General features: G+C 47.8%; 1 protein-coding gene across 4 annotated transcripts in view; it reads right to left on the bottom strand.

Annotated features, from left to right (window-relative positions):
* The window catches only part of KANSL3 (KAT8 regulatory NSL complex subunit 3), a 121,929-nt gene that overhangs the window by 15,089 nt on the left and 89,886 nt on the right, over nt 1-16,954 (bottom strand). The gene's annotated exons all lie outside the window — the stretch shown is intronic.

The following is a 16,954-nucleotide window of genomic DNA, read 5'->3' as shown; positions in this document are numbered from 1 at the left end:
GGCCAACAGCATGACCACTTTCCATGTGAGATATTTTAACTCCACAGATTTAAGTGGTTCAAACCAATGTGACTTTTGGAACCCAAACTACATTGAGATCCCAAATTGCCACTGGAGGCACAAAAGGAGGCTGTATATGCAGTACCCCTTTTACAAACGTCTAAACTTCAGGGACTGAAGCTAGTTCTTTTTTGGAAGAAAATTGACAGGGCCGAAATCTGAACCTTAATGGACCCCAATTTCAGGCCCATAGACACTCCTGTTTGCAGGAAATGTAGGAATCGACCCAGTTGAATTTCCTCCGCCGGGCCTTACTGGCCTCGCACTACGCAACATATTTTCGCCAATTGCAGTGATAATGTTTTTGCGGTTACATCCTTCCTGGCTTTAGATCAGGATATGGATGACTTCATCCGGAATGCCTTTTTTCCTTCAGGATCCGGTGTTCAACCGGCATGCCGTCAAACGCAGCCGCGGTAAGTCTTGGAACAGACAGGGTCCTTGCTGGAGCAGGTCCCTTCTTAGAGGTAGAGGCCACGGATCCTCCGTGAGCATCTCTTGAAGTTCCGGTTACCAAGTCCTTCTTGGCCAATCTGGAGCCACGAATATAGTGCTTTCTCCTCTCCATCTTATCAATCTCGGTACCTTGGGTATGAGAGGCAGAGGAGGGAACACATACACTGACTGGTACACCCACGGTGTTACCAGAGCGTCTACAACTATTGCCTGAGGGTTTCTTGACCTGTCGAGTTTTTTAATCATGTGGACGACTTCTGGGTGAAGTCCCCACTCTCCCGGGTGGAGGTCGTGCTGAGGAAGTCTGCTTCCCAGTTGTCCACTCCCGGAATGAATACTGTTGACAGTGCTATCACATGATTTTCCGCCCAGCGAAGAATCCCTGCAGCTTCTGCCATTGCCCTCCTGCTTCTTGTGCCACCCTGTCTGTTTACGTGGGTGACTGCCATGATGTTGTCCGACTGGATCAACACCGGCTGACCTTGAAGCAGAGGTCTTGCTAAGCTTAGAGCATTGTAAATGGCCCTTAGCTTCAGGATATTTATGTGAAGTGATGTATCCAGGCTTGACCCTAAGCCCTGGATATTCCTTCCCTGTGTGACTGCTCCCCAGCCTCGCAGGCTGGCATCCGTGGTCACCAGGACCCAGTCCTGAATGCCGAATCTGCGGCCCTCTAGAAGATGAGCACTCTGCAACCACCACAGGATGGATACCCTTGTCCTTGGTGACAGGGTTATCCGCTGATGCATCTGAAAATGCGACCCGGACCATTTGTCCAGTAGGTTCCACTGGAAAGTTCGTGGAATCTAACGAATGGGATTGCTTCGTAGGAAGCCACCATTTTTACCCAGAACCCTTGTGCATTGATGCACTGAGACTTGGTTCGGTTTTAGGAGGTTCCTGACTAGCTCGGATAACTCCCTGGCTTTCTCTTCCGGGAGAAACACCTTTTTTCTGGACTGTGTCCAGGAACATCCCTAGGAAACAGAAGACAAGTCGTCGGAACCAGCTGCGATTTTGGAATATTGAGAATCCAATCGTGCTGCCGCAATACTACCTGAGATAGTGCTACACCGACTTCCAACTGTTCCCTGGATCTTACCCTTATCAGGGAATCGTCCAAGTAAGGGATAACTAAAATTCCCTTCCTTCGAAGGGATATCATTTCGGCCATTACCTTGGTAAAGACCCGGGGTGCCGTGGACCATCCCTACGGCAGCGTCTGAACTGATAGTGACAGTTCTGTACCATAACCTGAGGTACCCTTGGTGAGAAGGGTAAATTTTGACATGAAGGTAAGCATCCTTGATGTCCCGAGACATCATGTAGTCCCCTTCTTCCAGGTTCGCAATCACTGCTCTGAGTGACTCAATCTTGAATTTGAACCTCTGTATGTAAGTGTTCAAAGATTTTAGATTTTAGATTTAGAATCGGTCTCACCGAGCCGTCTGGCTTCGGTACCACAATAGTGTGGAATAATACCCCGTTCCCTGTTGCAGGAGGGGTACCTTGAGTATCACCTGCTGGGAATACAGCTTGTGAATGGCTTCCAAAACTGCCTCCCTGTCAGAGGGAGACGTCGGTAAAGCCGACTTTTGGAAACGGCGAGGGGGAGACGTCTCGAATTCCAATATGTACCCTTGAGATATTACCTGAAGGATCCAGGGGTCTACTTGCGAGTGAGCCCACTGCGCACTGAAATTCATTGAGAACGGGCCCCCACCGTGCCTGAGCTTGTAAGGCCCTAGCGTCATACTGAGGGCTTGGCAGAGGCGGGAAAGGGTTTCTGTTCCTGGGAACTGGCTAATCTCTTCAGCCTTTTTCCTCTCCCTCTGTCACGAGCAGAAAAGAGGAACCTTTTGTCCGCTTGCCAACAAAGGACTGCGCCTGATAATACGGCGTCTTATTTTGAGAGGCGACCTGGGGTACAAACGTGGATTTCCCAGTTGTTGCCGTGGCCACCAGGTCTAAAAGACCGACCCCAAATGTCCCTTTTCAAAGGCAATACTTCCAAATGCCGTTTGGAATCCGCATCACCTGACCATTTTACTGGTAGAATTGGACAACGCACTTATACTTGATGCCAGTCGGCAAATATTCCGCTGTGCATCATGCATATATAGAAATGCATCTTTTAAATGCTCTATAGGCAATAATATACTATCCTTATCTAGGATATCAATATTTCCAGTCAGGGAATCCGACCATGCCAACCCAGCACTGCACCTCCAGGCTGAGGCGATTGCTGGTCGCAGTATAACACCAGTATGTGTGTGAATACATTTTTGGATACCCTCCTGCTTTCTATCAGCAGGATCCTTAAGGGCGGCCATCTCATGAGAGAGTAGAGCCCTTGTTCTTACAAGCGTGTGAGCGCCTTATCCCCCCTAGGGGGTGTTTCCCAACGCACCCTAACCTCTGGCGGGAAAGGGTATACACCAATACTTTTTAAGAAATTATCAATTGTTATCGGGGGGGAAACCCACGCATCATCACACACCTCATTTTATTTCTCAGATTCAGGAAAACTACAGGTAGTTTTTCCCTCACCGAACATAATACCCCTTTTTGGTGGTACTCGTATTATCAGAAATGTATAAAACATTTTCCATTGTCTCAATCATGTAACGTGTGGCCCTACTGGAAATCACGGTTGTCTCTTCACCGTCGACACAGGAGTCAGTATCCGTGTCGGCGTCTGTATCTGCCATCTGAGGTAACGGGCGCTTTAGAGCCCCTGACGGCCTATGAGACGTCTGGACAGGCACAAGCTGAGTAGCCGGCTGTCTCATGTCAACCACTGTTTTTTTATACAGAGCTGACACTGTCACGTAATTTTCAACAGTACATCCACTCAGGTGTCGACCCCCTAGGTGGTGACATCACTGTTACAGACACTCTGCTCCGTCTCCACATCATTTTTCTCCTCATACATGTCGACACAAATGTACCGACACACAGCACACACACAGGGAATGCTCTGATAGAGGACAGGACCCCACTAGCCCTTTGGGGAGACAGAGGGAGAGTATGCCAGCACACACCAGAGCGCTATATATATATACAGGGATAACCTTATATAAGTGTTTTTCCCCTTATAGCTGCTGTATGTTTTAATACTGCGCCTAATTAGTGCCCCCCTCTCTTTTTTTAACCCTTTCTGTAGTGTAGTGACTGCAGGGAAGAGCCAGGGAGCTTCCCTCCAACTGAGCTGTGAGGGAAAATGGCGCCAGTGTGCTGAGGAGATAGGCTCCGCCCCCTTTTCGGCGGCCTTATCTCCCGTTTTTCTGTATATTCTGGCAGGGGTTAAATGCATCCATATAGCCCAGGAGCTATATGTGATGTATTTTTTGCCATGTAAGGTATTTTTATCATGTTTTATTGCGTCTCAGGGCGCCCCCCCCAGCGCCCTGCACCCTCAGTGACCGGAGTATGAAGTGTGCTGAGAGCAATGGCGCACAGCTGCAGTGCTGTGCGCTACCTTATTGAAGACAGGAACGTCTTCTGCCGCCAATTTTTCCGGACCTCTTCGCTCTTCTGGCTCTGTAAGGGGGCCGGCGGCGCGGCTCCGTGACCCATCCAGGCTGGGCCTGTGATCGTCCCTCTGGAGCTAATGTCCAGTAGCCAAGAAGCCCAATCCACTCTGCACGCAGGTGAGTTCGCTTCTTCTCCCCTTAGTCCCTCGATGCAGTGAGCCTGTTGCCAGCAGGTCTCACTGAAAATAACAAACCTAAACTAAAACTTTCACTAAGAAGCTCAGGAGAGCCCCTAGTGTGCACCCTTCTCGTCGGGCACAGAAATCTAACAGAAATCTAACTGAGGCTTGGAGGAGGGTCATAGGGGGAGGAGCCAGTGCACACCAGTTAGTCCTAAAGCTTTCTTTAGATGTGCCCAGTCTCCTGCGGAGCCGCTATTCCCCATGGTCCTTACGGAGTCCCCAGCATCCACTTAGGACGTTAGAGAAAACCTCAAATCCAAAATCTCAGAAAATTTGAATATTACATATGAATCAATAACAAAATGATTTTAAATACAGAAATGTCGGCCCTCTGAAAAGTTTAATCATGCATATGTACTCAGTACTTGGTTTGGGCCCCTTTTGCATGAAATACTGCCTCAATGCGGCGTGGCATGGATTCTATCAGCCTGAAGCACTGCTGAGGTGTTATGGAAGACCAGGATGCTTCAATAGCGGCCTTCAGCTCTTCTACATTGTTCAGCCTTTTGTCTCTCATCTTTCTCTTGGCAATAGATTCTCTATGGGGTTCAGGTCAGGCGAGTTTGCTGGATGGATTGGAGGGGATGAGGGAAGTCAGGTTATAGAAACAATTTTTCGGGTGCCCGCCGGGTTGCCCTGATGAAGCGGGACTCTGCGAAGCACGCGCCGGCACCTAAGCTGTGTGTAATTTACCGGGACTAATTGTCCCACTGGGGGCTATCTAATTAGCCCCGATAAGCCGTCCTGACAGCTCCCGGTGCAGCGCTGCAGTTCCGGCTCTCTCTGGTCACATGACCGCTCCTCATGCAACCGGGGGCGGGGGAAGATGGGTGATCGGGGTGGTGGCGCTGCCACGGCTTCCCCGCTGGGGTTAAGCGCCAAGTACCAGCTCTTGGGCAGTGGTGCCCTCCCTGCAGTTCCAGCCTGCCACTGCTGCGGCCGGCAAGGGACACTCAGGTCGCCGCGGTTATCAGGGATTTTGTTAAATCCCTGGAAACAGCCCCGTTTTCGCTGTTTCTACCAAAAACACACAGGTTTCACTGAACCTGTGTTTTTTTTGGGAGGTCAACATTTTTTTATTTATTTTATTCAAAAAATAATCGGTGAAACATTGGAAAGAAGTCCATGATGTTAATTCACCGGTAACTGGATATCCCCCTTAATGTGATATTTTTTATGTGCGCATCTCCCTCCATACAGTTACACGGAATGTCATGGCCTGTGTATGTGATTCTGGGCTAAGAACAGTGCAGCCCAGGCAGCTATGTTGTAACAATACCTGATCTGGCTGTTATATGATACAATCTCAATGTGTTACAATATCAGACACTGTGATATAATACTGTATATCAAGACTAATACTAGCATAGCAGTTTAACCTAACACACTGGTGCATTAACCAATTCATTACTGATGGGACTATGATATAGGAGGAATACTTTCATAAATTTTTTTTATAATTCCAATCTATACAGTAATAATTTGTGGTACAGTGATTTACACACTGCACAAAACCCATCCCGGCTACTCGTCTGAGATTATTGGTACTGGTGTGTGATTACTATGGGCTGTATTCAATTCAAGTCGGATTTCACGACTTGTCAGATGAACGGGAGTTTAAAATCGAATCCCGATTCGACCTATTCCCGTTTATCCAACAAGTCAGAAAATCCGATTTGACGGAAAGAAAGTGGATCGGCGGATTAGCCGTGGATCCATGTGTTTTGTCAGATTCGTGGCCAAATCCGACAGGTTTTAGCCTTGTTTCCGACAATGTCAATCCGACTTTAAAAAAAAGTTGGATTGGCTTTGTCGGGAACGGCTAAATCTGGTCGAATTTGGCCGCTAATTGAATACTGAAATGTTGGATCCTTTCCGTCGGAAAGGATCCAACATCAATTGAATACACCCCTATGTCGGGAAATTGCTGAATTATACTAATACCGCACAATATATAATTTGACACAAATTACTACAATGGTGTATTAAATATCTAGTATTGGGACACTATTATTGCTACACACTGTTGTTACATGTTTATTAATATTGAATAACCACACAACCATTTTCTATCAGGTGGGAGGTCCTGGCAATAGCAATTGTAACACTGTACAGTGATTGGAATAATAGGATTTCGGTACTTACCAGTAAATCCTTTTCTCCTAGTCCGTAGAGGATGCTGGGGACTCCAAAAGGACCATGGGGTATAGACGGGATCCGCAGGAGCCTGGGCACACTGAAAAGACTTAAACTGGGTCTGAAAACCAGAAATACACAACCCGTGTATAAACCAAGTTAACCAACAAGAATACATTGTAACAGTCCGCACTGGGATGGGCGCCCAGCATCCTCTACGGACTAGGAGAAAAGCATTTACCGGTAAGTACCAAAATCCTATTTTCTCTTACGTCCTAGAGGATGCTGGGGACTCCAAAAGGACCATGGGGTTTATACCAAAGCTCCAGACCGGGTGGGAGAGTGCGGACGACTCTGCAGCACCGACTGAGCAAACGCAAGGTCCTCATCAGCTAGGGTATCAAACTTATAGAACTTAGCAAAAGTGTTTGAACCTGACCAGGTGGCCGCTCGGCAAAGCTGTAAAGCCGAGACGCCTCGGGCAGCAGCCCAAGACGAGCCCACTTGTCTGGTAGAATGGGCTTTTACTGACTTCGGCACCGGTAGCCCGGCCGAAGAATGAGCCTGCTGAATCGTACTACAAATCCAGCGTGCAATAGTCTGTTTTGAAGCAGGATGACCAATCTTGTTAGAAGCATACAGGACAAACAGCGCCTCAGTTTTCCTGGCAACAGCGGTTCTGGCGACGTAGATCTTCAAAGCTCTCACCACATCCAGAGACTTTGGGACTGCCACAGCATCCGTAGCCACCGGCACCACAATAGGTTGGTTAATGTGAAACGAAGACACCACCTTCGGTAAAAATTGTTGACGAGTCCTCAATTTAGCCCTATCTGAATGAAAAATCAAGTACGGGCTCTTATGAGATAAGGCCGCCAACCCAGACACCCGCCTGGCAGACGCCAGTGCCAACAACATGACTACCTTCCAGGTGAGAAACTTCAACTCAACCTTACGCAAAGGTTCAAACCAGGGAGACATGAGAAACTGTAAGACCACGTCAAGATCCCATGGAGCCACAGGAGGCACAAACGGAGGCTTGATATGCAATACTCCTTTCACAAACGTCTGAACCTCAGGGAGGACAGCTAATTCCTTTTGAAAGAAAATAGACAATGCCGAAATCTGCACTTTGATGGAGCTCAATTTGAGGCCTGCATCTACCCCTGCCTGCAAAAAGTGGAGAAAACGACCCAAATGAAAATCTTCCGCAGGAGCCATTTTAGTCTCACACCAGGACACATACTTCTTCCAAATACGGTGATAATGTTTCGCCGTAACCTCCTTCCTAGCCTTAATGAGAGTAGGAAAGACCTCCCGGGAATACCCTTACGAGCTAAAATCTGGCGCTCAACTTACATGCCGTCAAACGCAGCCGCGGTAAGTCTGGAAACACGCACGGACCCTGCAACAACAGGTCCTCTCTTAGAGGAAGCGGTCAAGGATCTTCCACAAGTAATTCCTGAAGAACCGTATACCAGGCCCTTCTTGGCCAATCTGGAACGACGAGAATCGCCTGAACTCTTGCTCGACGAATGATCCCCAGTACCTTTGGAATGAGAGGAAGTGGAGGGAACACATACACCGACTTTAACACCCACGAAGACACCAGGGCGTCCACCGCGCTGGCTTGGGGGTCTCTTGACCTGGAACAATACCTCGGGAGCTTCTTGTTGAGACGAGACGCCATCATGTCGATCAACGGAATTCCCCAACGCTTCGTCACCTCCGCAAAAACCTCTTGGTGAAGAGCCCACTCTCCCGGATGGAGATCGTGTCTGCTGAGGAAATCTGCTTCCCAGTTGTCAACTCCCGGTAGGAAGACTGCTGACAGGGCGCTCACGTGTTGTTCCGCCCAGCGAAGGATTCTTGTGGCCTCCGCCATTGCCGCCCTGCTCCTTGTTCCGCCTTGACGGTTTATATGTGCCACCGCTGTGATGTTGTCTGACTGTACCAGGACAGATCGACCCTGAAGAAGGCTTCTTGCTTGTAGCAGGCCGTTGTAAATGGCTTTTAACTCGAGAACATTTATGTGGAGAGACGCCTCCTGGAGCGACCATCTCCCCTGGAAGTTTCTTCCTTGGGTGACAGCACCCCAGCCCCGGAGACTTGCATCTGTTGTCAGAAGTGCCCAGTCCAGGATACCGAAGCGGCGTCCTTCTAGGAGGTGAGAACTTTGTAGCCACCACAGGAGAGAAATTCTGGCTCTGGGAGATAAACTTATCTTCCGGTGAATGCGCAGGTGAGACCCGGACCATTTGCTCAGCAAATCCCACTGAAACACCCGGGCATGAAACCTGCCAAACGGAATGGCTTCGTACGCCGCAACCATTTTCCCCAGAACCCGAGTACAGTGATGGATGGACACACTCTTCGGCCACAGAAGTTCCCTGACCATCGACTGCAGTTCTAGGCTTTTTCTTCTGGAAGAAAAACTCTTCGTAACTCCGTGTCCAGAATCATGCCCAGAAAAGACAGCCGAGTGGCCGGAATCAACTGAGATTTCGGCAAATTTAGCACCCAACCGTGCTGTCGCAGCAACAACAGTACCAAATTCACACTCCTCAGCAACCGTTCCTTGGACCTCGCCTTTATCAGGAGATCGTCCAAGTACGGGATAATTGTAACCCCTTGCCTGCGAAGGAGAACCATCATTTCTGCCATGACCTTGGTGAAAATCCTCGGGGCCGTGGAAAGCCCAAACGGCAACGTCTGAAATTGGTAATGAGAATCCTGTACCGCAAACCTTAGGAAAGCTTGATGCGGAGGATATATCGGGACGTGTAAGTAGGCATCCTTTCTGTCGACTGACGCCATAAAGTCCCCCCCTTTTAGGCTGGCAATCACTGCTCGAAGAGATTCCATCTTGAACTTGAAAACTTTCAAGTATGGATTGAGGGACTTTAGGTTCAGAATCGGTCTGACCGAACCGTCCGGTTTCGGCACCACAAAAAGGCTCGAGTAGAACCCCTCCCCCCGTTGAGACGGGGGAACGGGAACAATGACCCTCTGATGACACAACTTTTGTATTGCTGCCAGCACCACCTCCCTGTCCGGAAGAGACACTGGCAGGGCCGACATGAAAAACCGGTGAGGGGGCGTCTCCTGAAACTCCAGCCTGTAACCCTGAGATACAATCTCTAGAACCCACGGATCCAGGTCCGATTGAACCCAGACCCGACTGAAGAACTGCAGACGGCCCCCCACCGGTTCGGACTCCCCCAGGGAAGCCCCAGCGTCATGCGGTGGACTTGGTAGCGGCAGGGGCGGACTTCTGGTCCTGGGCGCCTGACACTGCAGGCTACTTCTTTCCCCTTCCTCTACCTTTTGAAGCGAGAAAGGACGAACCTTTTCCTCGCCTGTATTTGTTCGGACGAAAGGACTGCATCTGCTGATGTGGTGGCTTCTTGTGTTGTGTGGGAACATAGGGAAGAAAAGACGACTTACCCGCAGTCGCGGTAGAAACCAGGTCAGCCAAGCCGTCCCCAAACAGGACATTACTTTTGAAGGGTAACGCTTCCATAGCTCTCTTGGAATCGGCATCAGCATTCCATTGATGGATCCACAGCGCCCTCCTGGCCGAAATCGACATGGCATTGGCTCTTGACCCCAAGAGACCAACATCCCTCGCCGCATCCTTCAGGTAATCTGCAGCGTCCTTGATATAACCAAGAGTCAAAAGAACAGTATCTTTATCAAGGGTATCCATATCAGCAGCTAAATTCTCAGCCCATTTAGCAATAGCACTACTCACCCATACGGACGCCACAGCAGGTCTGAGCAATGCACCCGTATTAGTGAAAATGGACTTCAGAGACGTCTCCAGCTTGCAAAACGCCGAACCCTTGAGAGCTGCCGTGTCAGGAGACGGAAGCGCCACCTTCTTAGACAAACGAGATAAAGCTTTATCAACATTAGGAGACGCCTCCCATTTTCCCCTATCAATAGAGGGGAAAGGATACGCCAAGTAAATCCTCTTGGGAATCTACCACCTCCCAAGCCTTTTCACAAAGAGTATTCATCTCATGAGAGGGCAGAAACTGCCCCTCAGGTTTTTGATCTTTAAACAAGCAAATCCTTGTTTCCTGTACGGCAGGTTCCTCAGAAATGCGTAACACATCCTTTATAGCCACAATCATGTACTGAATACTCTTAACTAATCTTGGATGTAAAGGAGCCTCAGTGAAGTCGACATCGGACTCAGAATCCGTGTCGGTATCAGTATCTACCACTTGAGTAAACGGCCGCTTTATCGACCCCGAAGGGGTCTGTACCTGCGACAAAACATCCTCCATGGATTTTTTTCCACACCTGTGTCTGTGACTCAGATTTATCTAATCTCTTTGATAAAGAAGCCACATTAGAATTAATTGTATTCAACAGTGCAAATAAATCAGGTGTCGGCTGCGCCGACAGAACCAACTCCAGACCCGCATCTGTCCCCCCCAATAGCCTCCTCCGGTGAATAATATTCAGCCTCAGACATGTCGACACGGAGTATCGACCCACCGACACACACACACACACACACACACACACACACACACACACACACACACACACACACAATGCCTCAGCCAGGGGACAGGCCCACAAGGAAGCCTGGATAGAGAAACACAGAGGGAGTATGCCAGCTCACACCCCAGCGCCCATATATCCCCCCAACGAATATATGTACCAGCGCTGCCTCAATAACACCAAATCTGCACCAGCTACTGTGCCCCCCCCCCTCCTCCCCCCCGATAAGCTCCCCGTTACTTTAGTGGAGCTTGTGGAGGTCCTGGACCAGCGTCTCCAGCATGCCGCGTGTGAGGAGAAAATGGCGCCTGTGAGCCGCGCGGCTAAGCTCCGCCCCCTCCCGGCACGCTTCAGCCCGCCAAGTTCAAAATCCTGAAAATGCCGGCGGGGGTCCCGAAAACGGTGCCGAGGCACCGAAAAAGCATCTGTCGGCCCTACAAACCTCAGTAACATGCTGCCCAGGGCGCCCCCCCCCCCCCCCCCCAGCGCCCTGCACCCTGTGAGTCCTGGAGGAAGTGTGCGTGTGGGAGCATGGAGCGTTACCGCTGCGCTGTACCTGGTTACTGAAGTCTTCTGCCGTCCTGAAGTCTTCTGTTCTTCTCATACTCACCCGACTTCTGTCTTCTGGCTTCTGTGAGGGGGATGACGGCGCGGCTCCGGGAACAAGCAGCTAGGCGCACCAAGTGATCGAACCCTCTGGAGCTAATGGTGTCCAGTAGCCGAGTAGCAGAGCACTTAAACTAAGAAGAAGTAGGTCTGCTTCTCTCCCCTCACTCCAACGATGCAGGGAGCCTGTGGCCAGCAGGTCTCCCTGAAAATAAAAAACCTACCAAAAGTCTTTTCCAGAGAAACTCAGGAGAGCTCCCCTAGTGAGTGTCCAGTCAGTCCTGGGCACAAAGTCTAACTGAGGTCTGGAGGAGGGGCATAGAGGGAGGAGCCAGTTCACACCCAGTTTAAGTCTTTTCAGTGTGCCCAGGCTCCTGCAGATCCCGTCTCTACCCCATGGTCCTTTTGGAGTCCCCAGCATCCTCTAGGACGTAAGAGAAATAACCTATTTCTCATTAAAAAGTGATACACTGTACACGGTACTGAGTTCTGAATATTTAATGGTTGTTACTACACAGTGTAGTCACATAATTAGCTAACTAAATAACCACACAACCATTTGTTATCAGGCGGAAAGTCCTGGGAATAACAATTGAAACACTATGCAGCAATTGGAATGTAACCTATTTTTCACTAATAAGTGATACAATGGGGGTAATTCCAAGTTGATCGCAGCAGCAAGTTTGTTAGCAATTGGGCAAAACCATGTGCACTGCAGGTGTGGCAGATATAACATGTGCAGAGAGAGTTAGATTTGGGTGGGTTATTTTGTTTCTGTACAGGGTAAATACTGGCTGCTTGATTTTTACACTGCAAGTTAGATTTCAGTTTGAACACACCCCACCCAAATCTAACTCTCTCTGCAAATGTTATATCTGCCCCACCTGCAGTGAACATGGTTTTGCCCATTTGCTAACATATTTGCTGCTGCGATCAACTCAGAATTACCCCCAATGTGCACAGTACTGAATACTGAGCTCAGAATACTTTAGGAAAACACGACAGGCGCATACTGTATTAAAATATTTTTTTATTACATAACCACAGGGATAATTAACATCATGAAATGGTATTCCTACATAAAGTGAGATTTTATATCACTATTCCTACTTTATTCACTATTCTTCTCTCTCTTTGTATATTTCGAAGTTTTAAATACATTTTAAAATATACTTAATAAAAGTTAAAACTTAAGCATAAGATGCATCACACCATGACAATCTTTTTCTTCTCATTAAGTTTACGTAACAGATAGCATCATGTTTGATGAAGGCCAAATGCATTAGATATCCACAACAGCCTCATAGCAAAAGTCATGAAGGAATGACAATGACAGACACAATAACAGGATTCCTCCAATCATTTAGTCCACCATGAACTCCTCCTTATACTACAGTAATCCAGAAGTAAATGTGAGGCACCTACAGTATCTGGCAAACAAAGCTGGGAAGAAACTGGATAATGGAACAAGACACTCCAGCAAATCTACAGATAAATAGCTAAGAAAAAGAATCGAATGAATTTACAATAAGACAGAGCTTACAAAGAATCTACCATGGTGTGGTGGCCGGCTTATGCTTGTATTACCCATAATATTCAATTGAGAGAAGGAGTACTGCGGAAAATGAGGAGGTTGCGCTTGTAATATTATTGTAGGCTGTAGAGTACACTACCACCCAGTGTATCGAGGGTGGCCATGGTGTAGCTCGGGCTCTGGAAAAGTTAGAGGGCGCACCGTCACCTGCCCCCCCCCCCCCCCCACACACTATACCGCGTGCCGCTGTACAGGCAGCCGCAGAGCAGGAGGAGAAGCAGAGGTGTGCATACTGACGCAGAGACTACAGTTCCTTGCTAAAGTATTCACCCCCTTGGCTTTTTACCTATTTTTTTTTACATTACAACCTGTAATTTAATTTTTTTTTTTATCTGAATTTTATGTGATGGATCTGCACAAAATAGTCTAAGTCAGTGAAGTGAAATTAGAAAAATTAATATAAAATAAGAATTTTATAAATAAAAATGTGAAAATTGGCATGTGCATATGTATTCACCCCCTTTGCTATGAAGCCCCTCAAAAGTTCTGGTGCAACCAATTACCTTCAGAAGTCACATAATTAGTGAAATGAAGTCCACCTGTGTGCAATCTAAGTGTCACATGATCTGTCAGTATAAACACACCTTTTCTGAAAGGCCCCAGAGGCTGCAACACCACTAAGCAAGAGGCATCACACCATGAAGACCAAGGAGCTCTCCAAACAAGTCAAGGACAAAGTTGTTGAGAAATCAGGGTTGGGTAATAAAAAAATATCCAAACCTTTGATGATCCCCGGAGCACCATCAAATCCATCATCTTCAAATGAAAGAACATAGTACCACAACAAACCTGCCAAGAGAGGGCCAGCCACCAAAACTCACAGACCGGGCAAGGAGGGCATTAGTCAGAGAGGCAGCACAGAGACCAAAGGTAACCCTGAAGGAGCTGCAGAGTTCCACAGCAGAGACTGGTGTATCTGCGCATGTGACCACAATAAGCCGTACACTCCATAGAGCTGGACTTTATGGAAGAGTGGCCAGAAAAAAGCCATGACTTATGTGTTAAAAATATGAAGGCACGTTTTGAATTTGCCAAAAGGCATGTGGACGACTCCTCAAATGTATGGAGGAAGGTGCTCTGGTCAGATGAGACTAAAATTTAACTTTTCGGCCACCAAGGAAAAAGCTATGTCTGGCACAAACCCAACACATCCCATCACCCCAAGAACACCATCCCCACAGTGAAACATGGTGGTGGCAGCATCATGCTGTGTGGATGTTTTTCAGCATCAGGGACTGGGAAATGGTTTCGAATCGAGAGAAAGATGGATGGTGCTAAATACAGGGATATTCTTGAGCAAAACCTGTTTCAGTCTGCCTGTGATTTGAGACTGGGACAGAGGTTCACCTTCCAGCAGGACAATGACCGAAAGCATACTGCTAAAGCAACACTCAAGTGGTTTAAGGGGAAACATTTATATGTGTTGGACTGGCCTAGTCAAAGCCCAGATCTCAATCCAATTGAGAATCTGTGGTCAGACTTGAAGATTGCTGTTCGCAAGCGGTACCATCTAACATGATGGAGCTGGAGCAGTTTTGCTTTGAGGAATGGGCAAAAATCCTAATGGAAAGATGTGGCAAGCTCATAGAGACTTATACAAAGTGACTTGCAGCTGTAATTGCCTTAAAAGGTGGCTCTACAAAGTACTGACTTTAGGGGGGTGAACAGTTATGTACGCTGAAGTATTCTGTTATTTTGTCCTATTTGTTGTTTGCTTCACAATTTAAAAAAAAAACATCTTCAAAGTTGTAGGCATGTTCTGTGAATGAAATGGTGCAAACCTTCAAACAATCCATTTTAATTCCAGGTTGTGAGGCAACAAAACATGAAAAATGCAAAGCGGAGCTCTGCCACCCTCTCTATATGTCTCACTGTCTGCTTGTGGCTGTGCAGCACCTCTTTCTGACCCAGCTGCTGCAGCACATCACTATGTTCAAGCTGCTCTACCATCTCTCTCTGTCCCAGCTGCAGCAGCATCTCTTTCTGCCTCAGATGCTGAAGCACATCCCTCTGTCCCTGCACCTCTCACTGCCCCGGCTGCTGCAGCACCTCTCACTGCCCCGGCTGCTGCAGCACCTCTCTGCTGCCCCGGCTGCTGCAGCACCTCTCTCTGCTGCCCCGGCTGCTGCAGCATCTCTCTCTGCTGCCCCGGCTGCTGCAGCACCTCTCTCTGCCCCGCCTGCAGTAGTACCTCTCTCTGCCCCGGCCACAGCAGCACCCCTCTCTACATTGATGCTGCATCACCTCTCTCTGTCACAACTGTTGCTGCAGCACCTCTCTCTGCATTAAAAGCTGCAGGGTAACATGTATAAGCGGCTCTATTGTAGCATAACTTGTATAAGCGGCTCTACTGTGGTGTAATGTGTATAAGTGGCTCTACTGTGGTATAACGTGTATAAGCAGCTCTAAAGTGGTGTAATATGTAAAAGCGGCTCTACTGTGGTGTAATGTGTATAAGCGGCTCTCCTATGATGTAATGTGTATAAGCGGCTTTACTGTGGTGTAACGTGTATAAGCGGCTCTACTGTGGTGAATTGTGTATAAGTGGCTATACTGTGGTATAACGTGTATAAGCAGCTCTAAAGTGGTGTAATGTGTATAAGCGGCTCTACTGTGGTGTAATGTGTATAAGCGGCTCTCCTATGATGTAATGCGTATAAGCGGCTTTACTGTGGTGTAACGTGTATAAGCGGCTCTACTGTGGTGTAATGTGTATAAACGGCTCTACTGTGTTGCATAACGTGTATAAGGGGCTCTGCTGTGTGATGGAAAATGTATAAGGGGTACTACTGTGTGGTGTAATGTGAACTGACACTACTGTATGGTGTAATGTGAATAACGGAAATACTGTACAGTGTAAACTGAACTGGTACTATGCTGTGGCCACGTCCCTTCCCTATGAAGCCACGCCCCTATATTTTTGTTGCACACCTTCGGTGAACACTGTTCCTATTTTATACATGGGAGCACCCAAAGGAAACTTTCACCATAAGCTCCATAAGGTCTTGAACCGGCCCTGTCAGCAATTTAGGATTTTTAAATATTTTTTTTCTTCTCAAATATAACATGCACCCAATTCAGTACAGGGGAGGGGGCGTGGAAACATTCCCTTGCTCCGAACACCATGGCACCTAGCTACACCTCTGCTCCCACCTAACCCCTTCTTATACCTACTTTACTCCATTCACCAGTTTTGTTTTCAAGTGCCCTAAGCAAGGAGGCCTTAGCCATGATATAAATTGTATCTTTTTGTTTCAGTTTTCTTTTATATGTTTGATGTTCCTCTGGTCAGATTTCTCCTGATCCCCAGAGCATGGCAGGAGGGACTCCCTCCACAAACTGGGGCCTCTCTATCTTCCCCTCCTGCCTTCCTCCCACCTACTCTGGGATGTGTTGTGCAGCAAGTACTGGGGTTATAGAGGGACAGTAGGGCCGGGGAGCCTGCACTGAAGGCTCTGTAGGTCTCCTAGTCCCACTGACCATCACATTCCAGTAGCAGGAACTGGATAAATGGTCTTCATAAAAAACAGCATCACTTTCCAACAACAAATCTCCCAGTGATCTCATCAACAAACAAGCACAAGAATAAAGAGCTTGTTTTTGCTGCCTCTATCTTGAACAAAACAGGAAACATGATATAAACTGATACAGGATGCCCTGATCCCAACATAAAGAAAGGTGCTCATCACACAAGTAAAGACACAGACGTCTATTGGGGAGTGAAGACCATTGCAAACTACTGCCATTAGATGCTCTGATAACTGACAGATTCCAACCAAACAGAATACAAATACTCAGCAATTATTAAAACACTGCATACCTATAAACAGTATTCTGAAAAATTCTGGTCAACTATTTTTCAGTTT

The sequence above is a fragment of the Pseudophryne corroboree genome, chromosome 6, assembly GCF_028390025.1.
Source record: "Pseudophryne corroboree isolate aPseCor3 chromosome 6, aPseCor3.hap2, whole genome shotgun sequence".
Lineage (NCBI taxonomy): Eukaryota > Metazoa > Chordata > Amphibia > Anura > Myobatrachidae > Pseudophryne > Pseudophryne corroboree.
The sequence above is the reverse complement of the archived record's forward strand: the minus strand, read 5'-3'. Positions and strand labels throughout refer to the sequence as shown.